Below are 22,888 nucleotides of genomic sequence, written 5' to 3'. Positions count from 1 at the left end.
AAGGAAGGAGAAGGGCATATCGACAATCGCAGTATCGAAGGTCCTGCAAATCATAGGTCCTGCACATTGTAGGTCCCGAATATCAGAGGAAAGGTACAAGGTAAAATCAGTGATCGACATTCGACAAGTCCAGGCCATATCACATATCGGCGATCGACGTTTTCAAAATTTCAACCTTAACAAAGTTGTGATCGACGAACGCCGATAGAGTTAAATCGTAGGGATTGTGCCTTGATCGTTGAAGCACCGAGAAAGACCAAAGACAAATTAACAAAGGATTTTAGCAAAAAACCAAAGTAGGTTCGGGCCTTTTCTCTCCCCTCTAACGAGATGCATGGCAATGTAAGATTAGTTCTGATAAGGGACACGTCGTGAATAGAGATTGGTTCCCATAAGGGACACGTAGTGAACATAGATTGATTCTGATAAGGGACATGTGTTAAACATGATTGGTTCTGATAAGCTACATGGAAGATGACATATCAATGACGTGGCAGTATGGTGGACATGTGGCATGAAAATTCAGCATTTTGAGGGGTCATAAGAGGCCCAAAAAAGGGTGACATGTGTCACCACTCACGAGGTGGCACATGGAAAAGGATGATGTCAGATTGTAAATCAGCGTTCATAGGTTGAGGCATGTTTTTTCATCAAAGTAAAACCTTCGATTTAAATCCTCTGGTTGAGGGGCTCCGATATGAGGGTTGGCACACAGTCACGAAGAGTTAAAGAACAAAGGGCTAAGGCTGAACACGGAGGGCTAATCGGTGATCGACAAAACTTGAATGTCATGACTCTAGAGTAAAAATCCTAATTGGAAATCATCGATAAGGGAGCTTTGATATAAGGGATGATCCATGGGCAAGAGGGACTTAAAGAACCAGGGGTGGAGAAAAATTTACAAAGGAAAGATAGCCCCCGACAGGATTCTAAACACTTTAGCGCCTTAAGGCTGAGCACCTAGTCACCGCCGCTAGTCATATGATGAAGAAAGCAAAAAGGGGCTAAATAAAAGGGATTTGGGACCACAATTAATCATTGTTTTGTATTGTCTTTTAGAGTAAAGGTATCGACAAAGAAAATACTCTGATATAACAGTATGGCTATATTACTGCGAATATAGCTCTCTGATAGTGAAAGGTAGGGATTTATGTGATGAATGAGTCAGCAGATGTGATTCCATGATACCACTAAGGCCATTGCAACTGATCAATCCCTACTCTAAAAGGTGGGAATTCAAGTGGTTAAGGTGAAACCGACAGGAACCAACCTTGCAACAGGAGAGGCACACCAAGGTAAAGACGTGGCTTGATCAGGGGAAATATTGAGAATGACATATGGATATTTTCCTCTTATCATCATTCAAATTTCCCTTTTTATTTTATTATGTAATTTTTGTGTATTTTCAAGAAAGGAATCAAATCCTTTGTAATAATTTTGGGCAGTGAGATATCGCATTCCGAGATAGCTAGTCAATCAGATCACTAGCCTTTGGTTGAGATATTTTGTAATTGTTAATTCAAAGCTCCCCATATCCTTATAAATAGGGGGAAGAAACACTTAATACGGGTTCTGTGATTCTACACCTGAGGGGTCCAAATTCTGTGATTCCACTTTTAGTTCTATTTTCCTATTCATGAGGGACTTGAGAGATACCTTGTTGAATGTAAATGGACTGGTGAATTGGACTCATTTTGAAGGATGAATGAAAATCTTTGGTAATTCCAATCAGAGCAATATATAATATGTTTCCCCTTTGTTTATCACTTCATGTACGCTTTTCTCCCCCTGAAATAATGTAATGAAGCTATCGGTTTCACTCTTATTCATGGTTGTATATTTTGCTACTAAGTAGTAATAGTACCCATGGTAATTACATATTTACTTGCATTATTCGATAGCCTACAGTACCTGTATGAGCACAAATTTACATATGCTAATTAGTAACAAATGTATTCATGATGTATAGATCTTAGGACCTTAATTAACGCTCCACTATTTTTGTTGCTTAGGGTTTTGTCTTGTTTCCAGCCCTATGCATCGAATTCCCTCCTCTCTTTCCTCCTCTTCACTTTACTACAATGGAAATATTAAAGCTTCCTATTGTTGTGTGTCAGCCACCAGAACCAGACATTTCTCTCTAAGATCAGCGCGATTTACTCTTTGCACATTTAGATTCATGTATTTGCTTGAGTTTACCTTGATGAAGTACCATTGAACCAAGCCCACCTTCATTATATTTTTCAAACTATGTGACAATTGGAGTGCAGCGGAAATCCCCACTGATAATATTCAAAAGTAATCCTCTCTTAAGATGTCCTAGGCAGTGGTCTACAATCTGTTGAAGAATCTAGGGCAATTAGGTGTAGTGTGATTCTTCTTAAATTGATAGCAATTCGTGAAGCACTTTTACTATTATCTTAGCTTGATCTTCTTCTTGTTATAAGTGTGTGTGTTTCATCAAACTCCTACGAAAAACATAAATATAAGAACACAAATGTTGGCTCTCTGCCAGGGCCAAAACCTCTCTTCTCTTGAGAGGAAAACCCTTTGGTAATTTTTCTCTTATTGAAGATTCTTTCTTGATCAATGCCAAACCCTAGACCCTTGACTAGAAGATCCTCCAAGCACAAGTCAAGTACTTCTTTTCTCTGCACTATGTTTCCCCGACACTTTGTTCACCTCCTTCCGACACTTGTTTCCTAGCACTTCATCCTTCTTCCGACATTTCGTTCTTCCTTAGTGTGACAACACTGCAGCCCTATTTCTTTCAAGTGAGAGAGGTACCCTAGATAATTGGGGTCCTTTTTCCTTCGATAGAGAGAGAGTCTTCTTCACTTGACTTGAGAGGCCTTGTAGGCCTAATTTCTAACCCAAACAATGATGAACATATGACTATGACCTTACTGTTGATAACCACATGCTATCCTATATTTTCATGAATGTGTGACTGTATTAACCCTAGAAAACAATCCTCAAATATTTGGTGGTGACTTCTCCTTCTTCATTGTCCTTGGAGACCTTTCTTACATCCTTTAACTACCCTTTTCTTGCCTCCTTACTTCGTAGATTTCAGAGATATGAATTCGTTGTCTTTGGAGGAGTGTACAACCTCTATATATAGAGTATTATCCCTCCTTTATGTTGACTTGTAGGCCGCCTTACTGCTTTGAGGCCGACTTGTCTTCCTTTGAAGCGATAGGTGCTTTTAATGGTGCCATTGCTTCTTTTAATGGTGTCTTTGCCAGGGAATGACTTGACTTTGCTTGGAGGTTACTTATTTGACTCTCATACATAATGTAACATACCCTTAAGGTCTTTAACATAATTCTTTTGACCTTTTGATTTACCTATAGCACTTTAACATATGTTAGACCTACTTCAATGAGCAAGAAAATCATTGACATATATTATAAAAATAATATTTCTATTCTTGAATAAATACAAATATCAAAAGTAAATTTATGAAGATCAAACCTAGTTACATTTCCTTCGACACTCCCTCTTAACTAGGGAGGTATTCATACAACATTACAAGGTGTTTGGCTATGTTTCAATATTGAAGAATTCACATAAGAGAAATTGGATTTGCAATCCATCTGTTGTAACATCATATCAATCAACATTGTCATAGTGCAAGGCCTTGACTAACAACTCCATCTCGTCATGAGATCGTGAGATACAATGCTAGCGATACCAATGAGTTATATACACCTTCATCATTGTATCTCAAGGTACATACCCATCCAGGTGTTCTCTAATTATAACCTTGTAGGACTATTCTTGTCTTGGGTTCCCAACCCTCAAAGAACATTGGTCCTCTTACCTACTCTTGTCATGGATGCCCTCCACATCCTCAAAGAGTATCAGATGCCAGATGATTACCCAATCCTCCCATTATTTCTTCCCAAGTGAAGACAAGAATGTGTGTTTATCTTGTGTTCACATTTCCATTCATAGCCTTCATCTAGACTTATAGCTATTAGTCCTGGTCTAGTGCATGACCCATGAAATGGAAAAACACAATTGTCACTCCTTTGTAATTAGGGGTGATTCAAAACTCCCTCTTGATCAAGGACATGTTATAGCTCCCTCTTAACTAGTCACTCTTTCATTCATTATAAACTTCTTCTTCATGGGTCCTTTAGTTTCTTGATCTCCTTTCTTTGATGTCATGAAGTCTTTGTTCGAACTTCTTCTAGGTAGGGCACCATCCATCGATCACTTTCCTTCCTAGTTTTTCATGTCATTGCTTCCTTCATGGAAATTGGTTGTATTTTCATACATAAGGTTTTCTTGTCATATGGCTACTTCTTAGTCGTACTTGCTTGTTTACATGCTTCGACCTAGTAAGCCATCATGACTTCATCCTAATATTGCTTCAACATTGATTTTTCTTTTGTTGGATGGCTTCTTTATCACGACATCTTCATAGAGTAGAATTAGTTATCCACGTTAGGCCTTCATAGATGTAAAGGGTCCCTCCTTTTACAAAATTGTCCTACCTTCTTTTTGGAGATATCTTCAAAGTATTTTGTCAGATAGTGATTCTCATTGATCATGGTGTTCTTCACATGCTTGATCTCTTTCTTCATTTGCTTACGTTTGGATAAATTTGTCAACCACCTTATGTTTCTTGAGATCACTTCTTCATTTCTTGCTTCCTAGACTAGTCAACATTTCTTCTTGCCTTTTAGTCAAAAATATTATACTCCTTATGTAAGCACATCCTTTTTTGATCTTTATTGCATTGTAGTACATGCCTTCGAGCATGTCATTGGTGAAAGAGATTATTTCCTACTTGATCATGTTATAAAAGTATTCCCATGACTCAATAGTATACAAATGATAACATGACTAAAATTTGATGCATACATACCTCATATTGATTCTCCTTTGATCATCTTAGCTTCATTTGGTTGTCCTTGGTGTGGCCCTTCCTGCTTCATCTTAGCTTGCTTGCATATCATCCTTGTCTTTGAATCCCATGAATGGGATTCCCAATGAGACATCTGCTTTGGTTCATGAACCTTCTTTTGAAGATTGCATCCTAGGATCTTAAAGACCCTTGCTTGGAAATGTTTCATTTCTTTTGATGATGGAGGTCTTCTAAGATTCTTAATCATGACCATTTTTCTTTCATCATGGATGATATATTATACTAGGTATGCTCCTTCTACATGAATATCTTGAGCTATATCTACCATGCTATATTCTAGAAGATATTTCTAACCATACATTTTTATTCTCATTATAAATGCTACTTCTTCATGAGTATCTAGAACTATATGTACTTCATGCTTCTACATTCTAGAAGATGTTTCTAGTCATGCAATTTTATTTTATTCCTACTTGCTCCTATCCTACTCAAAACCTTGAAAGAAGACTTGAAGCAAAGAGTTTGACTTAGTCATAATAGAGATCTGGAGACTCTTCCTTCTTTTGCTTCTTTTCTTCTTCTTTCACCTCTTAATTCATGTGAGCTTCTTCCCTCTTTATTTTTCTGTTGTTTTCCTTCTTAAGCTTAGGACAATTCCTTTTGTAGTGTCCATATTCTTGGCATCCATAGCATTGGATTTTGGACATGTTTTTGTTGTTTCTTCGTGGACCAAATTTGCCAAATTTTCCCTTTCTCTTGGCCATGGTAGCAAATTCTTGCTCCTTTGATCCCATATCTTCCTTTGCTTTAAGTTTGGTTTCCTCTATCTTGTAGAGAGACCACATTTCACTGAGTGTGGTTGCTTCCTTATTGGAATATATGCTTGATGTGAAGTTTCCCCAATCCTTAGGTAGAGCATTGAGTACTACAACTGTCATTTCCTTGTTAGACATGACTTCCCAAAGCTCTTGAAGTTGATCCCTCATCTTAGATATCTTCATGATGTAAGGAGTCATTCCTTCCTTTGATATCTTCATCTTGTACAATTCATTTTTCAGAGATATCACTTCTCTAGTTGTGGATACCAAGAATCATATCTACTAGCTTATCATAAATTTATTTTGATGTTTCAAATTTGGAGACATAAGGAATGAGAGAGTCTTTGATTGATTCTATTAGAATCCTTTGAGATCTTTTCTCATCCTTATTATTCTTGGCTAAGGCTTGAGTTTGTTCCTTAGTAGGGATCGTGATATTCCCTTTGACATGTTCTAGGAGTTCATTCTCCTTGAGAAGTAAATCAATCCTCTTCTTCCATGTAAGAAAGTTATTGGTACCTACCAATTTGTTGCTTTCCTTGCAAAAAGACATTGATGTATTTTAAGAAGGGGACATATACTTACTTGATAGATTTTTGAGATGTAGTGGATTTTCTTTCTCCTTGAATACTTGATGGCTTTCCTTCCTAGGGTCTTGATGTTCTTCAAGTTTCCTTCTCCAAGTGGACTTTCTTGATGAAGAGATTTGCTTGGTAACTTGTAGATGATGTAGGTTGCTCTTTGATCTTCTCTTATTTGTATGTGCCTTTGAGTAAGGCTCTTCTTCTTGATATGTAGTCTTCCTTGATGAATGATAGATGGTAGGAATTATTTTCATTGAGTAGATTTGGCTTGATGCTTTAACCTTGTAGGTGTCTTTCCTTGATGAGTGTTCTTCAGTTTCCTTTTGCTTGATGTGTCACCTTAGCTCTGATACCATGTTGAAGAATATAGGGAAATTAGGTGTAGTGTGATTCTTCTTGAATTGATAACAATTTGTGAAGCAATTTTACAATTATCTTAGCTTGATCTTCTTCTTCTTATTATTAGTGTGTGTGTTTCATCAAACTGCTACCCAAAACATAAAGACAAGAACACAAATGTTGGCTCTCTGCCAAGGTCAAAACCTCTCTCCTCTTGAGGGGAAAACCATTCGGTAAGTTTTCTCTTATTGAAAATTCTTTCTTGATCAATGCCAAACCCTAGACTCTTGACTAGAAGATCCTATAAGAACAAGTCAAGTACTTTTCTCCGCACTATGTTTCCCTAGCACTTTGTTCACCTCCTTCCAACAGTTCGTTACCTAGCACTTCATCCTTCTTTCGACACTTCGTTCTTCTTTATTGTGACAACACTGCAGCCCTAATTCTTGCACGTGAGAGATGTACCCTAGAGAAATAGGGTCCTTTTGTCTTCGATAGAGAGAGTCTCTTCTTCGATTGACTTGAGAGGCCTTGTAGGCCTAATTTCTAACCCAAACAATGATGAACATGTGACTGTGACCTTACTACTGATATACCTACAGACTTTCCTATCTTTTCTTGCACGTGTGACTGTATTAACCCTAGAAAACAATCCTTAAATCTTCAGTGGTGACTTCTCCTTCTTCACTGTCCCTGGAGACCTTTCTTTTGTTCTTTAACTACCCTTTTCTTGCCTCCTTACTTTGCAGTTTTTAGAGATATGAATTAGTTATCTTTAGAGGAGTGAACAACCTCTATATATAGAGGATTGTCCCTCCTTTAGGCCAACTTGTAGGCTGACTTACTGCTTTGAGGCTAACTTGTCTTCCTTTGTTGTGATAGGTGCTTTTAATGGTGCCATTTCTTCTTTTGATGGTGTCTTTGCTAGGGGATGACTTGACTTTTCTTGGATGTTACTTCTTTGACTCTTATACATAATGTAACATACCCTTAAGGTCTTTGACATAGTTATTTTGACCTTTTGATTTACATATAGCACTTTAACATGTGTTAGACCTACTTCCATGAGCAAGAAACTCATTGACATATATTATAAAAATAATTTTTATTTTCTTGAATAAATACAAATATCAAAAGTAACATTATGAAGACCAAACCTAGTTACATTTCCTTCAACACAATCAACCCAAATGTTGTGTCTAGGAATATTCTATATCGCCTGAAGAACTTGTGCTATAGGTGTTATAAAAAGTGACAACATCTTTCTGGCGCCATTGCTGGGGAACGAATTAGAATATTTTCCCCTGTGTATGAAAGTTTTTTACATTCCCTCTGTTAGGTGAGCAAGGGAAGTGTGGGTTGAAGATATCTCACCTTGGTGACTCCGCTATTTGAATTTCATTATAAACGCCCTGTTTACTCCATTGTCTTAAATTTATTATAAATACCTTGGCAACTCCACTATCTATATCTTTATTTGACCATAGTAGCTTTCAAGAGGCCTCATACTCGCTTTGATGCTGAACAACAGAATCCCCTGCATTTGAACTTGATTTCACTCACCTAGAGAGGTTTTCAAAATGGAAATTCCTGCATTCTTGGCCAACAAATTTGCACCACTCTATTTTTCTTCTATTGCTGGTTATCCCAATCATGTCCCCTAATTTCATGAATGGAATCCCTATTTTCCTAGATTTTGTGGAAACATCAATAGAAGGCTTCTAACAAAAAAATCTCCAAGAGGAACCTACTATTGAAGAGATGAGAAAAGTCTCCCGCTACCTATTGCAGAAATATTCCTCCCTGGAAAATGTCCAAGAAAGGGAGACAAATGCAAATTTTTCTCATTAGTTCCATGATCCTTTAGCACACTACATGGTATCTTTCTTTGGCCTACAACAATATACATCTATTCCAAGGTATGTGTCAAACCTTTGGTATGAATCTCTTATGGGGTGCATGCACATGTTAGCCACTGTTTTTAAAGAACACAACCCCATTAGAAGATTCATGGAGGAGATTAAAAGAGCTGAGCATCAATTACCAAGTTGGGGGCACATATCAAAAGTTTTGTCCAAATATTTTTCATGGTGCATGCTGGTTGTGATTTTTAAATTTCATTAGCATGGAGGCATTAGGTCCAACACCCAAATGCTGACCTGGTACCATTGGAGGGTTTACCTCACTTAGATGAATTGATTCCCTATACATAAGTAGGAGTTGCACATAAATAAGTTCACTAGCTGAGCATTTAAGTAGGAGTTGCTAGAATTTATATTTCTGCATTTTAGTTTTATGAGGAAAGAAATCCCAACAAATAAAGTCCCATGGATATTTTCTAGTTGTATAGGTTCACTATAATTTTGACTCCATGACCAATGGTGAAGGCTATCGTTCTGTAGGTTCTTAGCACCTTGCCAGCAAGGCACTGTCCCCTCTAGGAATTTATAGGGTAAATTCCTCAGATAGAACACCAAAGGACACCGCTCACAAACAGATCACGGATCAATACATCAATATTCTTGACATCGTTAAAACCCTCAAAGAGGGAAATATTCCACAGCCTGAGCCAACATGGCCACTTCAGATAATTTATTAATGTAAAAGAAATAAATTTTACATAAGCTTCTCTCGTGAACGGTCACCTTACAAATGACCCTCCATGCTCTTTAAATAGAGATCATGAACCAATCAGGTGTTAAGCCATAGATTAAGTGTCGGTAATATTGAGGAAAGAATGAACCTTCAGATCACTTCATGTCTAGAACATATCATGACCATTGGATTGTAAGTTACAAAAGTACATAGTAAAGAAACACACTTTACCTAACTCTACACTAGACCAAGTTATACTTAACTATTTCCTATGTGTCGAAATATCATAACATTCCCCCTTAAGAAAAACCTGGGATAGGATTGAAGGATGTATAAATATGACACAATAGGAGAAGGAAGGAGCCATTAGAGCCTATACCCCTTGAGTGACAACTTCCTGAACTCCAACCATAAATCGAAGTTTAGTAAACTTCGCCTCTATGAGAGCCTTTGTAAAGATGTCTGCAACTTGATCATCGGTTGAACAATACCGCACTTCAAGAACATGATCATGAATTAGCTTTCTGATGAAGTGCATGTGTAGTTCAATGTGTTTTCTGCACTGATGTTGGATTGGATCTTTGCATAGTTGAATGGAACTTTGATCATCACACCAAAGGGTAGTTAGATGTCGCTGCTGAAAGCCAAACTCTGATAGGATCTGACGAAGCCATAGGGATTTCTCACTAGCTTCTATGACGCCATGATACTTCTGCTGAAGAAAGAGAAATGGCAATTTGTTTCTTGCAAGCCCACATAAGAGGTCCAAAACCAAGAGTGAAGACATAACCTGCAGTAGACTTTCGATCATCAGGGTCACTAGCTCAATCAGAATCAGTGAAACCAACCAATAAAGGAAATGCTTCTGCACTATAATGAATCCCAAACTGAATTGTACCTTGAACATAATGAATTATTCTTTTATCTTCTTTCTAATTACTTTCATGTTGGTTTTGCATAATCCGAGCAATAAGGCCAACAACAAAGGAAATTTTAGGACGAGTATGTGTCAGATACAAATGTTTTCCTACAAGATGACGGTATAAGGTAGCATCAAGTTCAAGGGAAGTACAAGTGACTGAAAGTTTGGCTCAAGATTGAAAGGGAGAAGGGGATGTATTATAGTCTTCCATGTGAAAGTGGCGTAGAATATCACAAGAATACCTGGACTGGGAAAGGGAAATACCTTTCTTGGATTGCAAGACTTGAAGACCAAGAAAATAATGCTAGTGTCCTAAGTCTGTCATTTCAAACTACTTTTTAAGGATGGACTTCACATGGTTTATAAGGTTGGGATCACTACCAGTAAGGATAATATCATCAAAATAAAGAACAAGAATGGTAAGAGACTTACCCACTTTCTTGGTGTAGACAATATTGTCAGAATGACACCTAGAAAAGACAGTATCTAAAAGAAAACTATCCATTTTGGCATACCAAGCTCGAGGGGCTTGCTTGAGACCATAAAGGGATTTCTTAAGCTGACATACAAGGTTGGAGTCCGTTTATATAAATCCAAGAGGTTTTTCCATACAGATTTCTTTATGCAAGTCCCCATGCAAGAAGGCAGATTTAACATCCATTTGATGGACTTCCCATTTGAAAGAGGCAGCAAAGGAAAGAACAAGGCAGATAGAGTTAATTTTTGCAAAAGGGGAGAAGGTTTCAGTATAGTCAATGCCTTCAACTTGTGAAAAACCCTTAGCAACAAGATGAGCTTTATGGTTATCAACTTTTCCATCTAGTCCAAACTTGGTTTTGTAAACCCATTTGCATCTAACAAATTTTCATCCCATTGGAAGAGGAACAAGATCCCATGTATCATTTTCCAATAATGAATGATATTCTTCATTCATGCATCCCAATCATGATGGGCTAAAGATTCTGCAAAGGTGTCAAGATCATAATTCACTAAAGCTTGAGCCAATAAAGAAGAGGCTCTATCGAACTGAGAATGTGCACGTCACTGATCTTTAGGATCGCCTACAAGAGCATGTGCTACATCCTGAGTAGCACAAACCCATTTTTGAAGCTAAGGAGATGAAGGGGGGTCTTGACAAGGTGGGGGAGGATTTTCATCCTCGCTGTCATCATATGAAGAAGAAATATTTTTAGAAGTAGAAGGGATAGAGAGAAGTGGCACATCCATCGAACTAGGCTTGTAGGCCGATATATTTTCAACAAAATTTACATCTCTTCTAGTGATAACATTTTTGGACTTAGGTGGAAGAAGTCTATATCCTTTGACATCTTCAAAATATCCAACAAAAATACATTTTTCACTCTTAGGTTCTAAGGCTTTATGTTTCTCATCGGGAATATGGGCCCATGCTTCACTTCCAAAAACACAAAAGTGACTTACATCGGGTTTAATTGAGCTCCATGCTTCTTCTGGAGTGATATTCTTTAAAACCTTAGTAGGAGTGCGATTTACTATGTAACTTGCACAGTTAATTGCTTCTGCCCAAAAATTTAGACTAAGCCCTTTAGATTGAAGCATACAATTAGCCATTTCCTTTAAGGTGTGATTCTTCCTTTCGGCTACACCATTTTGTTGTGTATTATATGGAACAATATGTTGCAATTGAATTCCATGCGTAGTGCAAAAGTTGATGAATTTGTTGTTAACATATTCTCTGCCATTATCAGATCTTAACTTAAGAATTTGATGTCCAGATTGTTTCTAAACAAAGGCCTTAAAGGTCAAGAACATGTTAAAGACTTCACTCTTGATATTTAAGAAGTATACCCAAGTGCATTTTGAGAAATCATCAATGAAAGTTAAGAAATACTTGTAGCCAGAGAATGAAACTACTGGATGTGAACCACATAAATCACTATGCACAAGCTGTGAAGGGGCTGAGGCGTTCCAAGAAGCATGTTTTTCAAAACTATCCCAATGATGTTTTCCGAGTACACATCCGAAACAAACACCATCTCTGCAAGATACCATAGGAAGACCTGTCACCATATTGTCTTTACATATATTTTTAAGGGAGCGATAATTTAGTTGACCAAATCTCTCATGCCAAAGTTTTCTCACTTTATCATTATGAGCAAAAAATACCGAGGGAAGAGTTGATGACCCAAAGTTGCTAAAATTATACAACCTTGTAGAATAATCAACAATGCCAGTAGCTACAATCTGTCTAGGATCTCTTAGGTCCTTAATTACAACATCATGAGGTGAAAATTCAATGATTTTACCTTCACCTGAATGTGTTATCTGATATACAGATAGAAGGTTGCAAGATAAGGTAGGAACACATAATGCATCATTAAATTGGCCATTGTCTAGATGAATAGTTCCAGTCCCTACAACACTAAGAGATCTATCATCACCAAAATATATATTTTTGGTGTTACAATCATTTAAAGAAGAAAACATGGCTTTGTTTTTGGCCATGTGATAAGAATATCCAGAATCAATGAGCTACTCATGAGAATGAGAGGAAGAAGATACATTTAGAGTATAACCAGACCGAGATGCTTGACAACCACATGCAGAAATTGTTATTCCTGAAGATGAAGTTGAAGTTGAAGAGTGCTCCAAATGGATGTTATGCTTCTTCATTGTTTCTTGCAAGGCTTCCATCTTCTTAAAGCATTTGGATTCTAAGTGGCCATCTCGATTACAAAAGTTGCAATGTCGATCAGTCTTCTTCCCTTTTTTTTTTTTTTTTTCCTTATCATTTTGTTGAATTGATTTTTCATTTTGAGATTAAAATTACTTAGGACCCTTGTTTGGTTTAGGACCATTCTTTTTAAGATACTTCTTCTTAGGATTCTTTGAATTTAGTTGTTGTTGGGCTGCTAAGGCTTTCTTAGAAGAGTTTCCAATATTAAGAAGACCAAGATGTAAGAGTTTTTCTTGTTCTCTTATTAAAGAATCACAAAAGGCATCAAAAGAGGGGGACTTGTAGGTTTGTCCTTAAGAAATAAAGGCTTCTCTAGTAGAATGGAAGGTGGAAACAAACACAGAGTAGGTTGGTCCTAACTTAGTAAGAATGGAATAGATAAGGCCACCATCTTCTTTCTTAACCTTAACACTTTCCAAGAGAAGTCTAAGGGTATTGAACTTGGACAAAAAATCTTCAATGGAAGAAAAATTATTGGGGTCCAACGTAAGCAACTCATTTTCGAGTTGATGGGCTCTAGTTTCATTTTTAATTCCAAAAACTTTATTGAGTTGTTTCATTGCTTGATCAGGGGTATCAATTTCTGCGATATGGAATCTAAGGTCTGCAGAAATAGACATTCGTATCAACCCACGTGCTTGATCTTGCTTACTTTCCCGTTTGACTACCTTATCTTCGTCTTTAGGTTTAGATTCTTGGCCTGAGGCTATTCTATAAAGATATTTACTTCTAAGTAAATCCACAATGTAGGACCACCATTGGAAGTAATTGGTGCTGTCAAGAATAACTTTGCATGGAATTTCCATTTTAACAGAAACTGAAGTTGTAGATGATGAAACTAAGTGGTCTAATGGAAAGATCTCAAACAATTAGGCCGATTAAAAAACATTGGCTCTGAAAACGGCTTCCGGATGAAGAAGTTATGAATTTTTGAAGAAAAGTTGTTGAAGATGCCGACGAAGTACGTGAATATGTGGAAGTGAATGATAATGTTATATTTAAAAAAAATCACCCCCCCCCCCCCCCTTCCAAACTTAATCTAATTAGCTCACTTTAAAAAAAATAAAATATGTGACCCACTTTTATAAATAAGTGAAAGTCACTTTTACAATGGTACTTTATGAGTTACCCACTAAATTGTAACTTAAATAAAAGATAAAGGGACTTTAGAATTACAAGTGACTCACTTTTTATAATGGGCGAGAACACTTTTACATAAAGTAACTTTAAAACATAAGTTACATGTGCTTTTTGAAAAAGTAACTCAACAAAAGGAAAGACTTGAACCCAAGACCTCTATTCTCATAAATTAATTTTGGACCAAGTGAGCTAGTTTAAAAGGTTAGTAATTTTTGGAAAAGAGGAAGGGTTTTTTTTTTTGTCACTGAAGCTATGGAGTGCGTGCTTACTTGAGAAAGGCATTTTTTCCTACAAAACAAAAAAACACACAACCCAAAATGGACATGCAGAAACAACCAAACCTTACGGCTTCAAGTTATATCTCACCGGAAACTAAATATTTTCCTCAATGTTTCTGATTTTCTGAGATCACACTAAGGCGCGGCAGAAAAGAGACACGCATGAGAAAAATCCTTCCTTTTCGTTTCTAATTTTCCTAGATCACATAGAGTCGCGGGGTAAAGAGCATACACAAAAATCAAAGGTATGGATCCGGTGATAAAAAATAGAGTGATAAATAAACCGAAATAAACAGAGAGATAAATAACTAAAACTGCAAATAAAGACTGTGTACCTCCAAATCTTAAAAACGATGTAGCTAGGACTACCAGAAACCTTTTCGCATGAAACAAAAGGGGTTCCTCACTGGAACAGATGCTCCTAACACAATAGAGCAGTCCTCTCAGCCCAAAGTGGTCATAAATAGTAGATCTAGGAAACGACAACTGGATGCAGTTGTACCGGCTTCGATTTGGATCACCAATGGATGCGGCCCTCAAATAGCTCTGATACCATGTAGGAATTTATAGGTTAATTTCCTTAGATATAACACCAAAGGAAACCGCTCACAAATAGATCACAGATCAATACACTAGTATTCTTGACATGGTTAAAAACCTCAAAGAGGGAAACAATCCATGGCCTGAGCCAACACGGTCACTTCAGGCAACTTATTAATGTAAACGAAAGAAAATTTACATAAGCTTCTCTCATGAATGGTCACCTTACAAATGACCCTTCATGCTCTTTAAATAGTGATCATGGACCAATCAAGTGTTAAGCCATGGATCAAGTGTCGGTAATACCGAGGAGAGAATGAACCATTGGATCACTTCATGTCTAGAACATATCATGACCGTTGGATTGTAAGTTACAAAAGTACATAGTAAAGAAACACACTTTACCTAACTCTACACTAGACCAAGTTATACTTAACTATTTCCTATATGTTGGAATATCCTAACATCTCCAGTTGGAGCCAATGCTGTTACTCACTACAAAATGAGTTTTCAATTGCCCAAAGTGCAAAAGAGCATAGGTGTTTTCAGTCATATTCCAAGCCACACAAGCACTCAAAGATAAATCAGACCCTCTCCATTGGAAATTTCTCTTGACAAGCATTCCAACGATATGTGTAAGTCCGAAAATGGACTTTTGGAACAAAAGAGATGGCCTATTGAAGTTGGGAGTTTTTTCACCTTTGAAAGGAAGGAGAAGAGCATATCAATGATCGCAATATCGGCAGTTCCACAAATTGGAGGTCATGCATATGGGAGGTCCCGTATATTGGAGGGAAGGCACAAGGTCAAATCAACAATTGAGAGTCAGCGGGTCTAGGCCATATTGCATATTAGTGATCGACATTTTCAAAATGTCAACGTTAACAAAGTTGTGATCGGGTAACACCGATAGTGTTAAATTGTTGGGATTGTGCCTTCAGTGTTGAAGCTCTGGGAAATACTGAAGATGAATTAATAAAGGATTTTAGCAAAAAACAAGAGTAGATTCAGACTTTTTCTCTCTCCTCTAATGGAACATGTGGCAATGTAAGATTGGCTCCGATAAGGGACATGTGGTGAATAGAGATTGGTTTCGATAAGGGATATGTGTTGAAAAGTGATTGGTTCTGATAAGCTACGTGGAGGTTGACATCATCATGACGTGGTAGTATGGTGGACACGTGGCAGGCGAATTCGAAATTTTAGGGGTCATAAGAGGCTAAAAAAGGGTGACACGTGTTACCACTCATGAGGTTCCATGTTGCAAAGGATTACGTCATATCACAAATCAACATTCACAGGTTGAGGCATGTTGTTACATCAAAGTAAAAACTTGTATTGAAATCCTCCGATTGAGGGGATCCAATATGAGGGCTCGAACACGGTCGTGAAAGTTAAAGAACCAAGGGCTAAGGCTGAACACAGAGGGTTAATTGGCTATCAATGATCGAAGAAACCTGAATGTCATGACTCCAAAGTAAAAATCCCGATTGGAAATCAACAAAAAGGGAGCTCCGATATAAGGGCTAGCCCATGGTCAAGAGGGACTTAAAGGACCGGGCGCAGAGAATAGTTTATAAAGGAACGATAACCCCCAATAGGAGTCTAAACACTTTAGCACCTTAAGGCTGAGCACCTGGTCATATGATGAAGAAAGAAGAAAGGGGTTAAATAAAAGGGGCCTAGGACCACAATTAATTGTTGTTTTGTATTGTCTTTTAGAGTAAAAGCCTCGATGAAGAAAAAACTCTGATATAACAGTATGGCTATATTACTAGTAATATAACACTCTGATAGTGAAAGGAAGGAAGTTATGTGATGGAAGAGTTAGTAGTTGTGATTCTATGATACCATTAAGGCCATCGCAACTGATTGATTCCAGCTCTAAAAGGTGGGAATTCAAATGGTTAAGGTGAAAGCGATAGGAACCAGCCGAGTAGTAGGAGAGGGACACCAAGGCAACGACGTGGCCTGATCAGGGGCAATATCAGGAATGACATAGGGATGTTTTACTCTTATCATCATTCATTTTTTCATTTTTATTTTACTCTATAATTTATGTGTATTTTCAAGAAAGGAATCAAATCCTTTGTAATCATTTTGGGTAGCAAGATATCACACGCTGAGACAGCTAGTCAATCAGATAGTTGGGATTTGGCTGAGATATTTTGTAACTGTTAATTCAAAGCTCTCCCTCTCCTTATAAATAGGGGGAAGAAACATTTAATACAGGCTCTAGAATTCTGCACCCGAGGGGTCCAAATTCTATGATTCCACTTTTGGTTTTATTTTCCTGTTCATAAGGGACTTGAGCGATACCTTGTTGAATGTAATTGGACTGGTGAATTAGAATCATTTTGAAGAATGAATGAAACTCTTTGGTGATTCCAATCAGAGAAAATACAATATGTTTCCATTTTTTTATCACTTCATGTATGTTTTTCTCCCTCTAAAATAGTGTAATGAAATTGTTGGTTTCACTCTTCTTCATGGTTGTATATTTTGTTGCTAAGTAGTAATAGTACCCGTGGTAATTACAGATTTACTTGTGTTTTTTGATAGCCTACAGTACCTATATGAGAACAAATTTACATATGCTAATTAGTAACAAATGTATTCATGATGTATAGATCTTAGGACCTTAATTAGCACTCCTTTGTTTCTGTCATTCCGCCACTTCATTCTTTCATACTTCTACCGAAATGTTGTTTCTTAGGATTCTATCTTGTTTCCAGCCCTATGCATCGAATTTCCTCCTCCCTTTCTTCCTCTTCACGTTACTACAATGACAATATTAAAGCTTCCTATTGTTGTGTGTCGGCCACCAGAACTAGACATTTGTCTCTAAGATCAACCTGATTTACCCCCTAGGGATTTATATCCATGTATTTGATTGAGTTTACCTTGATGAAGGACCATTGAACCAAGCCCCCTTCATTATCTTTTTCAAACTACATGAGAATTGGAGTGCAGCAGAAAGCCCCATTGATAGTATTCAAAAGCACTCCTCTCTTAAGATGTCCTAGGCACTGGTCTACAGTTAACCAAGAGGCTATCGCTAGGAAGCTTCTATATCACCTGAAGCACTTGTACTATAGGTCTTAGAAAAAGTGACAACATATTTCTTACGACGTTGCCAATGAACGTGTTAGTGCCTATATCTACCTCAGGCTAAAGGAAGGTAGGTCTAGGGTAACATCAAACCATGCTTAACCTGGTAGCTAGCCTTACTAGGTCGGGAGAGGGCTCTCTCCTTGTCAATCTCAGTGAAGATATGGGAAATTAGGGTTTGAGATGACTGAAAATGAATATTGATTTTAGGCTAGGTATATTAGGTAAGAGGATTTTGTTTTATTTTGATGGTTGGTTGCTGGATCAAGTGAAGAAGGCAGCTTTAGGTCCAGGAAATCAACTTTAGATTTGCAGGGGGTTCTGTGGGGCGAGGTAGGTAGGTGTTTTGGCACTTTGAATTGGGTGTGATGGTAAGTCTAAGACCGGTGAGGAGTTGGAGAGGGCATGCAAGGTTTCATGAGTCCTCTTCAAACAGTAGAAAACATTTAAAACTAAATGTAACCTCAAGGCAGAGCACTGAATATCAATGGATTCCACCTTTTAATCTTGATTCATTTAGATATGAAGAAAAAGACAGATGCTGGCACATATACACATAAGATAAACTAAATAACAAAGGAAGAAACAATGCCAAGACACATTACCACAAGAATCCCACAAAATGCTGCAAAACCCTGGTTCATTTCCTTGCCAAACTGCAGAAGTGATTTACAATAAAGCTCAAAGTATCCACAAGAGTCCTACCTTGACAAATGACTAAGAAATTACATGATATAGGCATAAAACCACCTATGCTAGCCATTAGAAGTCGAATCCATGGGTCAAGGAGCTGTTCCAACAACATATAAACTAGGAACTAGAAAATAGGCAGTGGAACAACTTGCCTCTAAAACTATGGAAACTGATTCATCCAACCTCAAACCACCTCTAACTAATGTATCTACCCCCTCAAGTCATTTTTCATCATATTTACATCATATTACATCATTAATTTACCAAGGAGAAAATAAAAAGTCAACTGATAGTCAAACTAGGTGAAATTCTGAGTTTTTAGGCAAAATTGGCAAAAATTTGCCTGATGCACAGTGCCACTTCAAGGCTGATTTTGGAGGCCTTCCACTTCACCAAATCAGGCCCAAGATAGCTTGTTGGAAAGCTCTACCTGTCTAGTTTCTGGAACACTTTGAATTTTTTGATTTGGAGTTGATTTTCCCCTCCAAAAATCATTTCTCCCAAGACTGGTTCCTGTGGGTCCAAAAAGTGGCAGAGAGGGCATTTTTTAGGTGTTTTTTTCCCTTTAGGTGACCCAGATCTCCTCCAAATTTTATGAAACTTTCGGGTTTCATTTTTTTTTCCATGAGGAATCCAAAAATGCAAGCCATTTTGCAAAATAATGAGCCAACTCAATGCGCAGCACCGGTGGCGTTGCGCATCAGTTGAAAATTCCTGTGTTTTTAATTACAAAATTGTGAAATGACAAAAATTTCTCAAAATTTCTCCAAATTTGGCAAGAGGCAAGCCTACTAACTACTTTGCTAAGCTAATGAAGCTTTAGCCAAAATTATAAGTTTATCTTGTTCCTTCTTGGCCCTCAAGGTTCTCTTTAACTTAGCTTTTAGCCTGTTTATCCTCGTCTTGCAAATCTTATTCCGAGCTAAGTAATGATAAGCCATATGGCACAACATTTTATTTTCCTTGTTATCTTTCTCTAGCATCTTCTAAAGGTGACTATTCACCCTTTCCAACCATGACTCTCAGTCAGCCTCAATTTCTTGCTCAAGGGACGTCATTTTGATTTTTCTTCTCTTTGTCTCTTGCCTATTTTCTCTAATTGTTTGTAGCTCCATAATAGCTTGCTTGTCTTCCAGTTGCTTGTTTTCCTGCTCAAGATAGTTGATGATCCATTTGGCCCTCTCAAGGTCAAGTAATAAGGCTTGGATTTCAGCCTCCTTCTCTTTGATAATCATATCCTTGAGGTTTGAGCTTTGAGAGCCCAAATCAGTGTCATCCTCCTCAATCAACAAAAAATCCGTGTCTTGCGCTTCAGTAGGGCCCTCTTCATGCATCTGTTGCTTTCCTTTGTCTCTGTCCTGTACCTGTTTAGCTGGAGAAGAAGGCAAATCCCATTTCACCCATGGTGAAGATAGCATTTGTCAGTGATCCGGTGAAGAAAACGAGACCCCTTCCACCCCTGGTGGAGATAATACTCGTTTGGCAGCTACAAAAACCATCCTAGTGCCTCTTTCATAAGTAATAAACACAGGAACATGAGCCTCTTCTGTTTTTCTTTCAGGCTCTTTTTGTAGCCCGGAAGGTTCACCTTCCTCTTGAGGATCTGCAAATATTTGAGGCCCCTTGAAGCATTAATGGGCAATGAAAGTTTCCCATGACACTCCCTATCACACGGAATGAGTCGATCTTGCGGACAAGATTGACCTTCCTAGAATCTAACGATATCTAGTGACAAGCAAGCTAATAAAAAACTATCTTTCTCTAAATATGAAATTTATAAACAAAGGCAAACAAGTGTTTTAGGCCTACCTTGGGTCCAATGCAAGTTTGTGGAAGCCTCACTCCTTTGATCCAAATGAGCTCCCTTGCAGCAAATCTGCAAACACAAACAAGCAAACAAATTAAATAGCACCTGAAAAGCCAATATCATAAAGCATACTTATCATGATGATCAAGGAATTCATGAAACAAATGACATAAGACAATTTGTTGAGAAAAATGAATCTGATTGTATCAATTTAAATCAAAGAAGAACTTTACAACCTGTGCCTTGATGCTGTACAAGCTCCTCCCAGGGTCAAACAAGAAGTCTCCTCTACTTTGACAAGTTTCACTCTCTTCCCAATGAAGCCAAAAGGTATGTGATCTCTCCTCTCAAGATTAACTAGGAAGTCTCAATTCCACCAGCATTTACCCTAAAAAATGTTCAGCTTCTAACCTCCCTAGCAACCAGCCCAATGCCTTAATTTATAGTGCAATGGAGGGAAGTTACTAGGTCCTCCTTCAAAGGGATAAAGCCCTCCTTCAAAGGGATAGCTCCTCTCATCAAGGGATTAGCTCCTTCTCTTTTGGGATGCATGAACCACCTAAGAGCGAACAATCCACGTCAAAATTCCTTCTAGAATCATCTAGAATTAACCCAAAGTGAGTTTTTTAGAATAAACTTGCACCTTTTTTACTTTCACAGGGGTCCGCACCCACTCCTTTAGAGACAGAGCGGGCAGGTCCGCAGGTAATGTGAATAAGGGGTGCGGGACTGCAGGCAACAGTGAGAGAAAGTGCGGAACCAGAGCTTTGTTGATTTTTAATGTCTTTCTCTCATTTTCAAAGCTTGACATGAAGAGCTGAGGTCTGAGACTTGCTTAGGAGGACAGTATAAGTGATGATAGACCCATACTGACTGCAAATAGTCATGGTGACGATATTTTTGTGTAACAGATTGCCCCCTAAAGTGCGAAGTCTGTAGTAGATGAGGATTTCATTTATTATCTAGGAAGAGTGAAGTACTTTATCATTTCGAGGATCATCTTGTGGAGAGCCCGGTTGGAACCTGTAAAAACATTCAATGCAAAATATATATATGAGATCATATCATCGCTGAGGTAGGCATTCCCATACTCAGATCAAAACTGACTAGAAAACTAACTACTGCTCTGATATAGGAATGATCTTGTAATACATCACAAGTATAGACACATGTAGACACAGTATGGATGCAACCATTTGTTTATAAATAGTCCACAGTATAATGAATACAAAATTCCTCGCAGCCTGGATGGCGGAAGCTAGATCCAGGGTCTTCATTTCTACTTCCTGAAATAGTACGATTCTATCCATGCGAATGAATGTGTTGAAGTCGAACATGGTAGAAACCACTTGATTACCAGTCAATGATGTAAACTGTTAACAAGTGTGATAGAAACCACCAGTAATGTCAATGGCTCTCAAAGTACTCAGTACAATCCATGAGATGTGAATAGATGTATTGATGTCGAACATGTCACGGAGTCCTTTGATCGAAGGTCAATGATGCAACCTATCGTCGAAGGCGAGAAACCTGCCATTGAGGCATGCAGATCCCAAGGTACTGACGATTTCTAGATCATCTTTCTAGATAATGAGCTGAAGTCGATAGAAAGCGATCCATCATAGGCAAGCCCACAACACGAAATCATAGATCAAGTTTGAAGAAATTTAGTTGCAAGGACTGACTCAGGGATGGTCAAGATGGATGACAGATATTTTGTAGATGAATGGCTTATTTGCACTGACCTCTTGAACACATAACGACACGGCAGATGGTTTGGTGACAATTGACCCAAAGTTAATACCCAGAAACCGGCTGAAGACTTTCAATGTGGTTTGATCAACTGTTAGGCAAAGGATTTCCCAACCCAGGTGAATAAAAGTGTCGTGTTCAAGAGTGGTTACAAAGTATGACAAACAGGCTCATTTTTCTCTCTTTTCCCCCACCATTTCTGGCAAGTACCTCTTTTTTTTTGACAAGCTTGAGGAGGATAACATTTGCTTGATTATAAGCTCATCCTTCGGATGAGTCCAACTTAGTTTAGATTCGAACCTTAAGGAGTGGTCTGTTCCTGTTTGTAATTGAACAGGTCCTTTACTGTTAAATTTTAACGAGTCTAGTATAGGAGAAACTCAGCGTTTTTCAATTTTAGAGAGTCTGAAAAAACTTAAGAAGACTGCAGGGTTGACCTTTTTCGTAAATTTGTGTCTCCCAAGCCCGAAAAAGTATAAAATAATACCTGAGAGAACTGCATGATCATTACGACCAAGGAGTAATTTTCGATCCGAAAAAGGAAAAAAGCGATCAATGACACGTCGTTTTATAACCAATATCAAATTTGAAACGATAAAAATCCAGCAATCTTTTCATGTTTTTACGGTCAGGAAAAAGAGCTGTAAGTGGACCGTCTTTTTAGTTCCGTTTTAATGAGTTTAAAAAGAAAAACTCGGTGATCTTTTCATGTTT

The sequence above is a fragment of the Pinus tabuliformis genome, chromosome 3_2 (genome assembly GCF_031772625.1).
Source record: "Pinus tabuliformis cultivar Carrire ecotype Pingquan chromosome 3_2, CPIR1, whole genome shotgun sequence".
In the NCBI taxonomy this organism is placed as follows: Eukaryota; Viridiplantae; Streptophyta; class Pinopsida; order Pinales; family Pinaceae; genus Pinus; species Pinus tabuliformis.
The sequence above is the reverse complement of the archived record's forward strand: the minus strand, read 5'-3'. Positions refer to the sequence as shown.